Here is a 14716-nt window from a genome sequence, read left to right as displayed (position 1 = left end):
ATATATACAGGTTGTCATCAACTTACGACCACAACTGGTTCCAACTGACTGGTCGTAAGTCAATTTGGTTGTAAGTTGGCCTAAGGCTTACATAGCTTTGTTTTATATTTTTACATTCTTAAGGTACATTCTCACATAAAAGTTATACACAGCAGTCTGTATTATACTATTATACTGAGGTCGATTTTGCCTTTCATCCTTTCAGGGTCGATAAATTAAGTATCAGTAAAACACTGGGGTTGGTGTAATCAATTATTCCCTTTCCCCTTCCCCAAATTTCAGGCCTTGTGCCTATAATAGAAAGGATTATACTATTATACTGGCATTAGTAAAAAATTTTGGAGTTTCAAACAGTTCCTTATAAAGAATTGCGAGGTTGCTTCGATGTCTCCGCGACATGATATTCATCCAACACTTGGGGTAACCACAATGGTGAACAACAACTAAACCTAGGGAAATCATTGGTTAGCTGACATCATCTGTAGACAGGTTAATTTCTAAGAAATTGAACCCATTAGATTTCAACTGGACTATTTATTATTGCTACCAGGAGCTGGCATGCCAATCATTGTAAAGTCGATCGGTCATAAGTGAGATCGGTAGTAAGTCGATGACAACCTATATATATATATATATACATATATATATATATAAACACAAATACATACATACATGTATGCATATATATGCGTTACACTATGTTTCAACATCTCAGATGTACAGATACTCTTTGAAGTCCAGTTTATGCAGGTGTCCAGTGGTGAATGTGATAAGTATGATGCAACTAAAATAACAAAACAAGAGTCTTAGAAGAGATAAAAGATAGAATAAACATATTTGTGGGGGCTTATATGTCTACCACTCTTGTCAATGACTATATTAGATACTTCAGAGATAACAGAATGCAGATATATGTTGAAAGTAACTCAGATAATATAAACACATAAGAAACATATGTATATATAAGTTCATACATAAACACACATGTGTGATAGTGTGTTTGATATACATAAACATATGTGTGTGCGTGTATGTATGTACACCAAAATTATATCAATAAAATAACAGAAATAAAATATCTGAAAAATAAAGAAATAAATAACATATATGTTTCATGTATTTTACATAACTTCATTTATGATCCTTAAATTCTTCCAATACATTCAAACTTATAAGACTTGTTTCTATCCAGTTGGACACACAGAAAGCTGTTTTAATTTATCAAAGCTTATTGGATGATGAAAATAAATATATTCAATAATGTAATTGTTTGACTGGTGTTATAAAAATATAATTTCTCAAATAATGTAAATCCAGATGGCATATCTGCATTGAGAGTGCTTATAAATATATTGGATGTGTGTGTGTGTTCAAAGTTGTACAAGAAACAAAAAAACAAAAGACAGAGACAGATGAAGGTGAGGGAACGACAAAGTGTATCAGTTTAATGCTCTGAGTCCTCAACATTTTGAGCCTATGCTCCTCTACAGAAAGGAATGAGGAGAGAAAACAGATAAAGGAAAAACAAAAAGAAAAAAGCACTAAAGTGATCAACTATGAGACATAATCTTGATTTCCAACTGGGATTCTCATTTTCTTTTCAAGTGTCATTTATATTTACCTCTACAGTTCATTAAAAAATATTCATATGCACACATTTGTGTGTGTGTGTGTGTGTGTATGTGTGTGTGTGCGTGTGCGCGCGTGCATGCATGTGTATATGCAAATATACACACACCAAACGTACATATTTCTGTCCATATATGTATGGACAGAAATGCATATGCATGTAAATAATTATTATTATCATTGGTTTAACATACACTTTTCCATGTTTGCAGATTTTCTACAGCCAGATGCCCTTCTTGCCACCATCCTTCACTTGTTTCCAAGCACAGTAATATTTCCTATAGCTAGACATGTGTTTTATGGAAGACTGGAAATGAACAATGTCGCTTATATAATGGTAATGCTTGTTTACAACTATCTTGTGATGTCAAAACATGAGTGTGCTCATGCACACACATGCGTGTATAGATAAATAGATAGATAGATAGATACTGCAGGTGTTTTTCAGTTTTCTTGAACCAAATGCATTGACAAGGATCTGGTGGGCCCACGGCTATAGAAGTACTTGCTCAAGGTGCCACATGATGGGACTGGACATGGTTGGGAAGTAAGCATCTCAAACATAAATAACTACATCTGTGCCAAACATGTGTTATATATATATATATATATATATATATATATATACATACAGGTACATACATATGCACACACACACACACATTACACTGTGTGTGTGTGTGTGTGTGTGTGTGTGTGTGTGTGTGTGTGTAAAGATACATACATATGCATATAAATTTAATGTACAATATATGGATTGATCTAATCTGGTGGTAATCATAAAAAAAACTCCTTTAGTGGACCAGACTACAAACCACACAGGAGACTAATACTGATGGGCGTAGTATATAGTCCTATGTAGTTGAAATTCAGTAAATCCAACAAGTAATGATTATTTCATTAGGAGTATGTAGAATATAAAGCAAGTCAGGAAGTATCATATGCATATACAGTTTTGCACAAACATACATTCATAAATAACAGTCAAACTGAACATTTTGCTGCTAAAAAAAAAAAGAAATAAAGAAAAGAAATGGTTAATCTGTGATTCACAGCATTTTTCTAACAGCAAGGACATTTACATATTACTTGTTGAGATGATTACAATTTTAACTTTTAGGATCTGTTTTCCTATGCACAAGGTTGAGAGCAGAAGGCTTGTATCCACTGTATGTTTGACGGAAGATCCACAATGACATCTTTCACAGCAAGGCTGTAGCTTATGTATAAATTTATAGAGTACGGTTATTCCATGAACCCTATCTCCCATGATATAACATGTCAATAGTGAGCTTGTTTTGGCAGCAATAACTTTATCAAAAGCACTGATCCTGAATATTTTCTTGTGGTTTAAGCTGAATTAGCTAAGGATACTATGTAAAGAAGCATTCATCCAAAATGGGCAAGCATAATTTATGTGACTTTAAACTTGATCTTTGTAGACAGGTTATTCTTGCTATATACTTTTCATTTGTTATTCTACAAAGAACAGCAAAATTGTTTAGTTCTGTTTGAGATGGTGGAGAAATTATACTCACATCAGCTTGCTGTCTATGTTGATACTCACTGTTCATTATTCATAGACAGATGAAAATTCCCAAGATGCAATCAAGGTACAGTGGATATCCTTTTCTTGATAAAAGTATTGCTTTGAACTTCATTGGCTCAAATATTGAAATATCACTTTCCAGCCATCAGTCAAGGCATTCATCTCAACAAAGTATTAGTTCAAGCTGACTGCAAAAAGATCATTCTTGTCTGTTGATTTTTTTTGGTTCAAATAGCATGAAGTATCTAAGAAAACAGGCTAGAAGCTAGCCAAGTATTGAACTTTGTGGAACTAATGAGTTAATCATACATGTATACATGCAAGTATGCACACAAGATTTAAATGTATATATATATATATACACATAGGTGCAGGAGTAACTGTGTGGTAAGTAGCTTGCTCACCAACCACAAGGTTCCGGATTCAGTTTCACTGTGTGGCAAGTGGCTTCTACTATAGTCTCAGACCAACCAAAGCCTTGTGAGTGGATTAAGTAGATGGGAACTGAAAGAAGCCCATTGTATGTACGTGTGTGTGTGTGTGTGTGTGTGTGTGTATATATATTATATATGTTTGCGTATCTGTGTTTGTACCCCATCATCTCTTGACAACCGATGTTGGTGTGTTTATATCTCCGTAACTTAGCGATCTGGCAAAAGAGACCGATAGAATAAGTACTAGGCTTACAAAGAATAAGTCCTAGGGTCAATTTGCTCGACTTAAGGTAGTGCTCCAGCATGGCTACAGTTAAATGACTGAAACAAATAAAAGAATAAAAGAATATATCATCATCATCATCATCATTTAACGTCCGCCTTCCATGCTAGCATGTGTGTCTGTGTTTGTCCCCCGCAACATTGCTTGACAACCGATGCTGGTGTGTTTACATCCCCGTAACTTAGCAGTTCAGCAAAAGACCGATAGAATAAGTACTAGGCTTACAAAGAATAAGTCCTGGGGTCAACTTGCCCGACTAAAGGCGGTGCTCCAGCATGGCCACAGTCAAATGACTGAAACAAGTAAAAGAGTAAAAAAGAGAGTAATGTGATATGTGTGTGTGTGTGTACACTCATGCAAATACACATACACAGAGAGAGCTAAAGTCATGTTTTTTAATCCTTTTGATACCAACCTGTTCAAAACCATCTTTATTTCTATGATACAAACTCTGTTTTAAAGTGATCTAAATTAAAAGCTCTCAAAATTTCCTGTTAATTTATGTCCCAAACGCCATTTTAATAACAAGGTAATTTAACAAAACTTTCTGTTACATTCTAAATTAATTGAAACACTGGCTATATATATTCCAACAGAAATCTTGTAATAAAAAAAAAAAGTAATAATAATAATTCATAGCTACTTTTGAAGTCAACTAGTCCTTGCACTCTATTGCATAAACTCTTTTGATGCAAATTCATCTGAGACTAACTCTGATGCAAAACTATCTGGTTTTACAAGAATGTAACACTAAGTCATTCTGTTCTCTCCTGCTAGCTCAAACTTTAGACTTGACCACATCTATCTTAAGACATTTTTGCTCTAGACTGTTTCCATGTTTTGGTCTTTTTTGATATTTTTGGATAAAGTCTGCAATGGTAGCCTAGTCATCAGTGCATTAAGTGTCTTATAGACAATAATTGCTGAATATGTAAATCCAGAGACTTAAGACAAAGTCCCAAAGCACTTTCACCGGTACACTAAATTTCCCACTGATTACTGTCAATCCTAATATTGTTTGTGTCCCCTTGCGCATTGCCTAAATTCCCCTACAATACATTCACATAGCTATATAGCAACCAAAAAAATACAGTTTCTGAGAATTTGTTACAGGGTTTCTTTTTCTTTTTTTTTTTTCAGATCAACAAATGCAATGTAGTTTGCTTTTAGTTAAGAACTACTCTTATAACTGTTTCTCCAGAAATATATAAGGCTATAATTGTAATTTATCTTTTACTTACGTTAGTCATTGGCCTGTGGCCATGTTGGGAGACTATCTTGAAGAGTTTAGAACTAACCAAACCTAGCACATATTTTTGAAGTCTGGTACTTATTTTATCAGTTTCTTTTGCAAAATATGTAAGTTAAAGGGATGTAAGCAAACCAGCATCAGTTGCCAAACAGTGAAGAGAGGAACACACATACAAACACACACTAAATAGGTTTCTACACAGTTTCCTTCTACCAAATTCACTCACAAAGCATTGGTCAGCTTCAGGCTATGACAGAAGACACTTGCCAAGGTGCTGCACAGTGAAACTGAAACCAAAACCATGTGGTTACAAAGCAAGTTTTTTCACACTACAGCCATGCCTACCTCTACAATTATTTATAATTATTCATTAGATTAGATTCTTCCAATTTGATTTTAAAATATTCTGCAACAAATTTGTCTATAGTGTACAAGTAGTTTAATTACCATTTAAAAAATGAGAACATGTAAACAGGACCAGTGCTGTACATATCAGACAAACCCTTTCGTTTTGGAGTAGCAAAAGTAATTTATTGCATTGGTAGTTAGAATGTGACAAAAATGCCTCAACTCTATAATTACAAGGTAATAGAGATTGTTGTTATAAAGAATATGGAGCTTATGATTTCTGTGATAGGGTCAAGCAAAATATAAAAATGTCATTATGCATGACAATTTTATTTCATCCAATGACATAGAAAGAAAAAAGCAGATGTAAAAATAATGTCAGTGGTGGTCATCATTATTGTTTAACATCCTCCCTTCCATGCTGGCATGGGTTGGACAGTTTGACAGAAGTTGGGCAGGTTCCTGCCTACCCCATGTTTCTGTGTCTGTTTTGGCATGGTTTTTGATGAAATGGATAATATTAATAATATGAATAAGCCATGAAACACACACATAGAATTCTGCAACTGACAAAACTTGAGGTTGCTAATAAAACATATGCTTCTGAGTAAAAGCAAACTGTACTACACTCTAATAATAATTCACCATCTGGTGTTAAAGCTACCCACATGCATAAATATTAGCACACAAACAAACATATTTTTATTGACTTATCAAAAGTAAACATTCTGTACTATAAGCATTATATTCTTATTACTATTGCAGTGAGTACATCAAATAGATAAAATTGTTGTTATTGCTGTTATTGATGATTTTATTTATTCTCTCTCTCTCTCTCTCTCTGCATGCGTGCGTGCATGCTGAAAAGAAGAGTGAATATTTATACTCAGCTCATTTTCACAAATATCATTATTCCTCCTAGCTTTCATTCATAAGTAGAGAATATTTTTAGTAGAAATACAATAATTCCAAACATAACACAATGCACCAAGCCGCTACTGAATTCTAGTTCATGTGATGATGTAAAAATTAAACAAACCTCCTCTCAGGTGGGATGCCAGTCTATCACAGATCAAAATTTTCTAATCCAATCTGATGCATAATAATACAACAATTTCCAAATTCAGGCAAGGGGTACTCAGCCATTGAACAATTGTTTCAATAAGTTTTGCCTAACCTATTCTAGCATAGAAAAGCAGATATTAAAGCAATGAGGATAATGATGATGATGAAGAAGAAGGTAGTGGTGGCAATATCATCATCATTCTCCTCTTCCTTGATGTCAGCATCATCAATTATTATTATTTAACATCCACTTTTCCATAGTTGCATGGGTAAGATAGAATTTTTTCAGTCAGAAGGTCTTCCTGTCTCCAACAGTCACCTGGACATTCAACACTGGCATCGGCCATGGCTGCAATCTCACTTTAGTTGCTGAGTCTTCTCAACCACAGCATATCTCCAAAGGTCTCAATCTCCTGTCATTGCATCTGTGAGGCCCAATGTTCAAAGATCATGCTTCACCACCTTATCCCATGTCCTCTTGGGTCTACCTCTTCCACAGGTTCCTTCCATAGTTAGGGTGTGGCACTTCCTCACACACCTGTCCTCATCTATATGTAACACATGACCATACCAGCATAATTGTCTCTCTTGCACACCACATTTCCTGCTTCTTATGTCCAACTTTTCTCTCAGAGCACTCACATTTTGTTGTGCATGCACACTGACATTACACATCCAGTGGATCAGACTAGCTTCATTTCTTTCAAGCCTATGCATGTCCTCAGCAGTCATGGCCCATGTTTCACTGCTGTGTAGCATGGCAGTTCGCACACATGCATCATACAGTCTACCTTTCATCTTGAGCGAGAAGCCCTTGCTTGCCAGCAGAGGTAGAAGCTCTCTCAACTTTGCCCAGGCTATTCTTATTCTAGCTACTACACTCTCAGAGTGTCCTGTTTCAAGCTGAATCTCCATGAGAACTACATTAAAGGTATGCATGTCTGTAGAGTGCTCAGCCACTTGCACATTAATTTCATGAGCAGGCTCTTCAGTTAATCTGATCGACTGAAACATCGTCATAACTGACACTGACAGTTATACTGACCCCAGTATTTTTGCCTGATACTTATCAAAGTGTTTCCAGAAGATAGGAATTGGTAAGATCATATCATTATAATTCAATCATACATAAAATATCATAAATTATGTTTAAATGGTTTTAATTTCTCTCCCAAGGTACTGGTAAGACCAAGGCTAAAATGTAACACACTTGTGCAAATCGGGAACTGCGTGGTTTCAAATTGCACCTCTTTACCATGCAGCCATGCCAACAGGCACAAACATGAGAATATTTCATATTTAAATTAGGATGCTTTCAAAGTTATCTAGTTTAATCTAGTTAGATAACAAGCAGTCATAATGAAAATTTTAAAGTTATCAAGTTTAATCCACTATAACCAAACATTTTTCATGTTTGAAAAGATTTATCAAGATAACTTCTCTGATATACATCAAATAGATTATTAAGATCTCTTGATGTATGAGTCAGTAATAATGTTGTAGAGAGACAAAAAGTTGAAAATTGAGGTACCAGTCTATTATTTCTTATATAAAAGAATTTAAACAGTATATCATGTTTGTAAATTTGATTGCCTTCTAGTCTGTTTAATGGCAATTTTTTTCATTCTAAGATGTTTCAGTATATTTTATTTTCACTGTTATATTTAACCCTTTAGCATTTAGATTACTCTGTCAAATGTTAAACTTATTTACTCCCGTTATTTTGAATTAATCAGGCCCTATCTTGCAACTTGAAGATTTTGATGATATGATTGCCTATTTTTAGAATGACATTATAGGGTAGATGCAAGAGGCCAGATCCAGCCAATTTGAACTTAAATTGGGTAGTTTTGATGCTAAAGGATTAAGGTGGTGGATAAGCAGAACCATTGGAATGTTAGACAAAGTGTCTTACAGTATTTAGTCTTAGTCTTTTATAGTCTGATTCTAATTTCAAATTCCAGCTTTTGTCTTTTTCCATTCCACAGTCCATTCAATAAAGTTAAATACCAGTCAAATTCTGAGATCAAAATTTATGACAATGTACCAGTGTTAGGAATTAAAATTAGGCATGGCTGTGTGGTTAAGAAGGTCTCTTTACAGCCACAACAATTTGATTTCAGTCCCACTGAGCAGCACCTTGGGCAAGTGTCTTTTACCAGAGCCTGAGACAGTTCAATGCATTGTAAGGAAATTTAGTAGACGGAAACTATGTGGAAGCTCATTGTGTGTGTGTGTGCATGTAATTTTGTTTATTCCCACTACCGCTTGACAACTGGTTTTGGTTTGTTTATGTTCCTGTAACTTAGTGGTTTCTCATCATCTTTTAATGTCCATTTTCCATACTGACATGGCTTTGGATGGTTTGACAGGAGCTGGTAAGCTGGAGAGCTACACCAGGCTCCATTTGTCTGTTGTGGCATGGTTTCTACAGCTGGATGCCTTTCCTAACACCAACCACTTTACAGCATGGACTGGGTGCTTTTTATGTGGCATCAGCACAGCAAAAGAATCTGATAGAATAAGTACCAAACTTTAAAAAAAAAGTACTGGGGTGGATTTATTTGACCTTTTAAAGTGGTGCCCCAGTATGGCCACAGTCCAATGACTGAAACAAGTTGAAGAATAAAAGAATATGGCAGAATTGGTAGGGGAGTCAATAAAATGATTTGTTGTATTTAGAGTGTTCCTTTACATTCTGAGTTCAAATCCTGGTATGGGTAGTTTTGCTTTTTACCCTTCTTGGGTCAATAGAATAAGTACTAATTAGGTAGGGAGGATCAAACTCATCAACTATACTACTACACAAAATTTGAAGTTTTGTGCTGAGATGAACATCATGTGTAAATATAAGTGTACTGCACATGTGCAAACACTGTACATACACTACACAAAGTATAAGCTTTTCTGAATAATTGAGAGAGGGGGTGGAGAGCAGGAGAGAGAGACAGAAGTGTGTATGTGTATGGTCACACATGTATGTAAGTGAGCATTTGTAAAAGAATTCCAAAAGCTATCAATAAAGTAAAACTGAAACCTGAAATCTGATCCAGTGACCCTAGTAAATATTTTACAGCTAACTTTATCTGGTTACCCTGTAAGCTAGAAAATCATACATCCACTCTCTTACATCACTGGTTGACATTTTCACTTGTCCCACTTCCTTTTATACAAATTCACTACAAAAATACACTTCTTTTTATCTCCACAACACAACAGAATCCTTTTTATCTCAGTAGAATCTTTCTCAGCTACTACTGCAACACAAATAATTCTACAGATGCTACCATTACTATCTTCAACACTCCCATTTTCAGTTCCAACTTATCTTCATACATTTCTCTTTACATACTTGTACCTATGAATCCACTATCATAAAGGTTATTTTACACGTTAAAATATATAGTAACATCAAAAGCCTTGTCTTTGAACATGGAGAAATATTCATATAATTTACTTTCCTCCACATAAGATTTATTTGATTATCAGATGCTAATCTCAGTAAATATAACTTTATTTTCATTCTTCTTTATAAAATTATCAAACAGCAATCTTTTCCTCCACCAATATATTTTAAGTTAACAAAAATATTCTTGGTCAAACTTTTTACTCTGAATTCTAACACTTTTTTCTGTGATATGGAATTTTAAGTTGATACCCTTGATATAGACATTTCTAACAGAATTACACAGTATCTGTATCACTTCAGCCAGACTTCTACTTACACACAAACTAAATTCTGGCATAATTTACACTATCTTCTCAGTTAGTGTGGAGTTAATAATCATTGCTCTTCTAAAGTTTCTGTTTGCATTTTGAAGTCTGATAAAAGTATCTTTCTCTATTCTACTTTGATGTGGAGTTGTTGCTGCAAAATCATGCAGTCTCTCACCACATGCTATATTTTCTTAGTTTAATTCACACCAATTATGTCAACAACATACATCTTTCATCTTTCTGTTTATTCAACATTAATCCATTCATATTTCCTTTAACATCAAGCTTATTTCTTCATACATAATTACTTCTTACTTCCAAGCCCCCAAGTGCACATACATGCATATGTGCACAGTGTTTCTATAATTTCTTATCTAATAACAACAAAATTACATTGGATATATAAACAGTACAGTCTACCAAGATCTGAAGACTTTAAAGACAGTCAACTGTTTTCCCTATCATCCTCACTACATATGGCATAATTTGTACAATTTAATCAAGGGAAAGAATTTTTTTTTCCAAGATCAATAGATAATGTTAGTTTGCCCTTGCATCATAAATTCATCATTGTTTTTAAAGCTGCCATAATAATAAAAGTTCAGTAATAAGCCCATAGAACAGAATCATTTTTAATGACAATTCCGTACTAATGGCTGGTGTGAGGAGATTATATAATAATATGACCAGAAAATCAGAGGTTTATAAAGTTTATGCTTAATTTCAGACTCTGTAGCATTAAACAGAGGAATGATAAATCTTCCTTTGAATAAGATGCTAGTCTACCACAGATTACATAAGCACAGCATCCAGAAACTATTCACTAAAACCAAAGCAAAATGAGATAAAGAATTAAATGTCCAAACGAGAGACAAGATATGAACTCCACAATTTAGCATCTTTCAAAGAGTAGTTTGTATTAATACTTGTAAACATAAACACATTATATACACTATATTAATAAGCATATGATGAAGCAGCAGCAGTCGCTGCCACATCTACTTTACCATGCTCATATGGGTTGGGTAGAATTTGTTGAGGTAATTTTTCTACGGCTGGATTCCCTTCCTTTAGCCAACACTAACCTGTTTCCAAATAAGGTAATATTTTCCCATGGTTTGGCATGTTTTCCAGACAAGATTGGGAATGAAGTACACTGCTTGCATGACAGTGATATCGTCACCATATCCTTGTGAGGCTGACCAAAGCTTTGTAAGTGGAAATGGTAGATGGAAACTGAAAGAAGCCTGTCACGTGTGCATGTGCATATATACATATGTGTGTGTGTTTGAAATTTTAAGGTGTTTCCATTATTTTGTCCAACACCTGTATATTTGCATGTGAGTGTCTCTGTGTCTGTATTTGTCCCCCATCACCATTTGACAAATGGTGTTGATGTGTTTACATGGTCTGATCGATAAGTATCCAGACTGTTACCATAGTAATGAAACTAAAGCATGCAGAGTGAAGCTGCTTGAAACAGATTGACCTTGAACTCTGCTGTGCATGCACACTAATTTTTAATGTTCTAACTCGCTTCCACTGTTTACAGCAGTGCTCAGAAGGAAGGTGTGTAGAGTGTTATCATCATATTGACCACAACAGAGGAAGTTGAGCAGAAAATCTCCATCAAATTTTGCCAAAAGCTTGGTGATACCTGCTCAGCGGCCTATGCAAAGTTTTCAAAAAGTTTTTATCGTTCTCAACACAATCAAGGAGATCTTGTGCAACTGAAACCTCAAGTATCTTTTTGGTCAGTTGAAAGCAGTTTTGGCACAAACTTGGCAGACATGCGTCTCATACTCAAATCTTCAGTGATAATGATCTGAACTGAACCATAACTAATCTTCACATCCTCTGAAAACTCATGGATGATGATTCCATGATTTCCCCTCACAGCTGCACACACATCTGTGATGTTTTTCTCACTTCTGCTAGTTGCGAGTCTCTCAGAACGTTCATCAATATCAACATTTTTTTGGACATCTTGGAAATGTCTGAACCTCTCGTACACTCCTCTCCATACGCTCTCTACAACTTTGCACAGTCCTCTGAGCAGTTAGTATCACCATGACAACTTGCTCTGTCATGGTCAATGCGACGATCACACACTACACACCTTCCTTCCAAGGACTGTCGTAAACAGTGGAAGTGAGCTAGAATGCTAAAACTTAGTGCGCATGCACAACAGAGTTCATGGTCAATTTGTGCTTAGCAGCTTCACTCTGCATGCTTTAGCTTCATTACTATGGCAACAGTCTGGATACTTATTGATCAGACCTCGTACATCCCTGTAACTTAGCAATTCGGCAAAAGAACTGATAGAATAAGTACCAGGCTTAGAAAAAAATAAGTACTGAGGCCAATTCATTTGACTAAAAATTCTTCAAGGCAGTACCCCAGCATGGTCACAGTCTAATGACTTAAACAAGTAAAAGAAAGATATGATCTATACACATTAACACAGTCATTGAATTAAACTAAATAAAACCATTTGTACTTCACGCTATCTAGTTAATAACAATTCTCAGTAATTACGTTCCTTGATAACAAAGCTAGATATTATTAACTACTTTGGAATGGAAACCATCTTCTGATTAATATATCAGTCACATTTATTTATTGTATACTGCCGCAATATCTTTTACTTGTTTTAGTCATTGGACTGTGGCCATGCTGGTGCAAAATACTGAAGAGTTTAGTTAAACAAATCAACACCAGAACTTTATTTTTAAATCTGGTACCTATTCTATCAGCCTCTTTTACCAAACCACCAAGTTATGGCGATGCAAACGAACCAACACTGGCTGTCAAGTGGTTACAGGGGACAAACACAAACACACACACACACGGCAGGCTTCCACACCAAATTCCCTCACAAGGTGTTCGTCAGCCTGGAGCTATAGTAGAAGACACCTAACTGAACCCAAAACCACATGTTTCAAAGTAAACTTCTTAACCACACAGCCATATCTGCACCTATAAAATTATTGATAATATAATACAAAGCCAACATACTGTGGCCAATATTATAATAAATGATTGAGATTCTTATCTAAAGAGGTCCTCAATTATTTGATTCCTCTTCTTACATACAATCATTTTAGGTCTTTTGATATTACATCAGTCACCAAGAGAAATATTTTTACCCCTTAATTTTTATTACATTTTTGCTACTTCCAAATATCTAGGTATTAAATATACAACAAAATCTTCCCTATTGTTTCAGAAATTGCCATTTCCTTCATTAAAGAAAGATAATTGTAATGGAATGATTTTATCCATCCATAAATATCAGTTTAAATTCCTGCATAGTTATGAGTTGCTCTTTGGCTAGGCATAGCACCTGTTCAGCCACCCTGACAGGGATACAGAAAAGTCATGGTACTGCAGCATGGTGGATTGTGAAGAAGTAGCAGAAGAGTTCAACTAAGCCAATGGTGCTTCTTACATTTGTGCTGAGTAGAGAAATCCTAGATCAACAGTCATGATCACCAAGCTCTATCAAGAGAGTAACTGCAACACATTGATAGGGGTGGCATCCATGGTTGTGTAATCAGCTAATAAAAGCTCCCAATTCAAATTCATAATAATGGAATTGGATGGCAACAGAGTCATGGCAATCTGTGAAAGCAGCAAAAAAAAATTTTTTAATTCCAAAATAAATAAAATAATAAATACCAATTTCATTTATAATAGGCTAAATGACTGAAAGCTAACCCATATCCAATACAATATTTTTCAGTATTCTGGTCAGCTTTCTTTTGCCAGACTTGTATATAAATGGTTAGTGCATCAATAGTACAGAGGTAGCCAGTAAAGAATTGTTAGATCGATGCTCAATACAAAGCTATGTTGTTTCTATTGTGAGCATACTTCCTAAAGCTCTACAAATCAAAACTGTTTCCCATTTTGAAGATATTAAACAAACTGAGCAACTACAAAGCAGTCTTGTTGTATGTCTACACTTCATGGCTATGAACAATCTTTAAAGAATTTTGCATATTTGTGTGTACACATATGGTGTATCTTAGCATGTATACACACACACATACACCACATTAACACATGAAAGAACACATATGTACTAACAAAGAACACAAACAAATATACACATGCTAATAGAAGTGTACAGAGAGACAGAAGAAAGATATGTGTGTGTGTGTGCGCGTGTGTGTATATATATATATATATATATATATATATATATTATTTTGTTTAAAAGAGTTCCAACACTGTCTGTTTTTTATGTTTTATTTATATTCCTGCAGAACCAATGTGGGGTATAGAATATGGAATATACAATATATAATATAATATACAATATATAATATAAAATAAAATAAAATAAAAATGGATGGCACCATGAAATAAAGTATTGAATGTAGATGAAATATTGAGTGTTCAATATAAAGGATCAAATATATAAATATAAATAT

The 14716-nt window shown here is 34.7% G+C and overlaps 1 protein-coding gene across 3 annotated transcripts in view; it reads right to left on the bottom strand.

Annotated features, from left to right (window-relative positions):
- The window catches only part of LOC106876273 (serine-rich adhesin for platelets), a 141872-nt gene that overhangs the window by 56006 nt on the left and 71150 nt on the right, over window positions 1-14716 (bottom strand). The gene's annotated exons all lie outside the window — the stretch shown is intronic.

The sequence above is a fragment of the Octopus bimaculoides genome, chromosome 1 (assembly GCF_001194135.2).
Source record: "Octopus bimaculoides isolate UCB-OBI-ISO-001 chromosome 1, ASM119413v2, whole genome shotgun sequence".
NCBI lineage: Eukaryota > Metazoa > Mollusca > Cephalopoda > Octopoda > Octopodidae > Octopus > Octopus bimaculoides.
The sequence above is the reverse complement of the archived record's forward strand: the minus strand, read 5'-3'. Positions and strand labels throughout refer to the sequence as shown.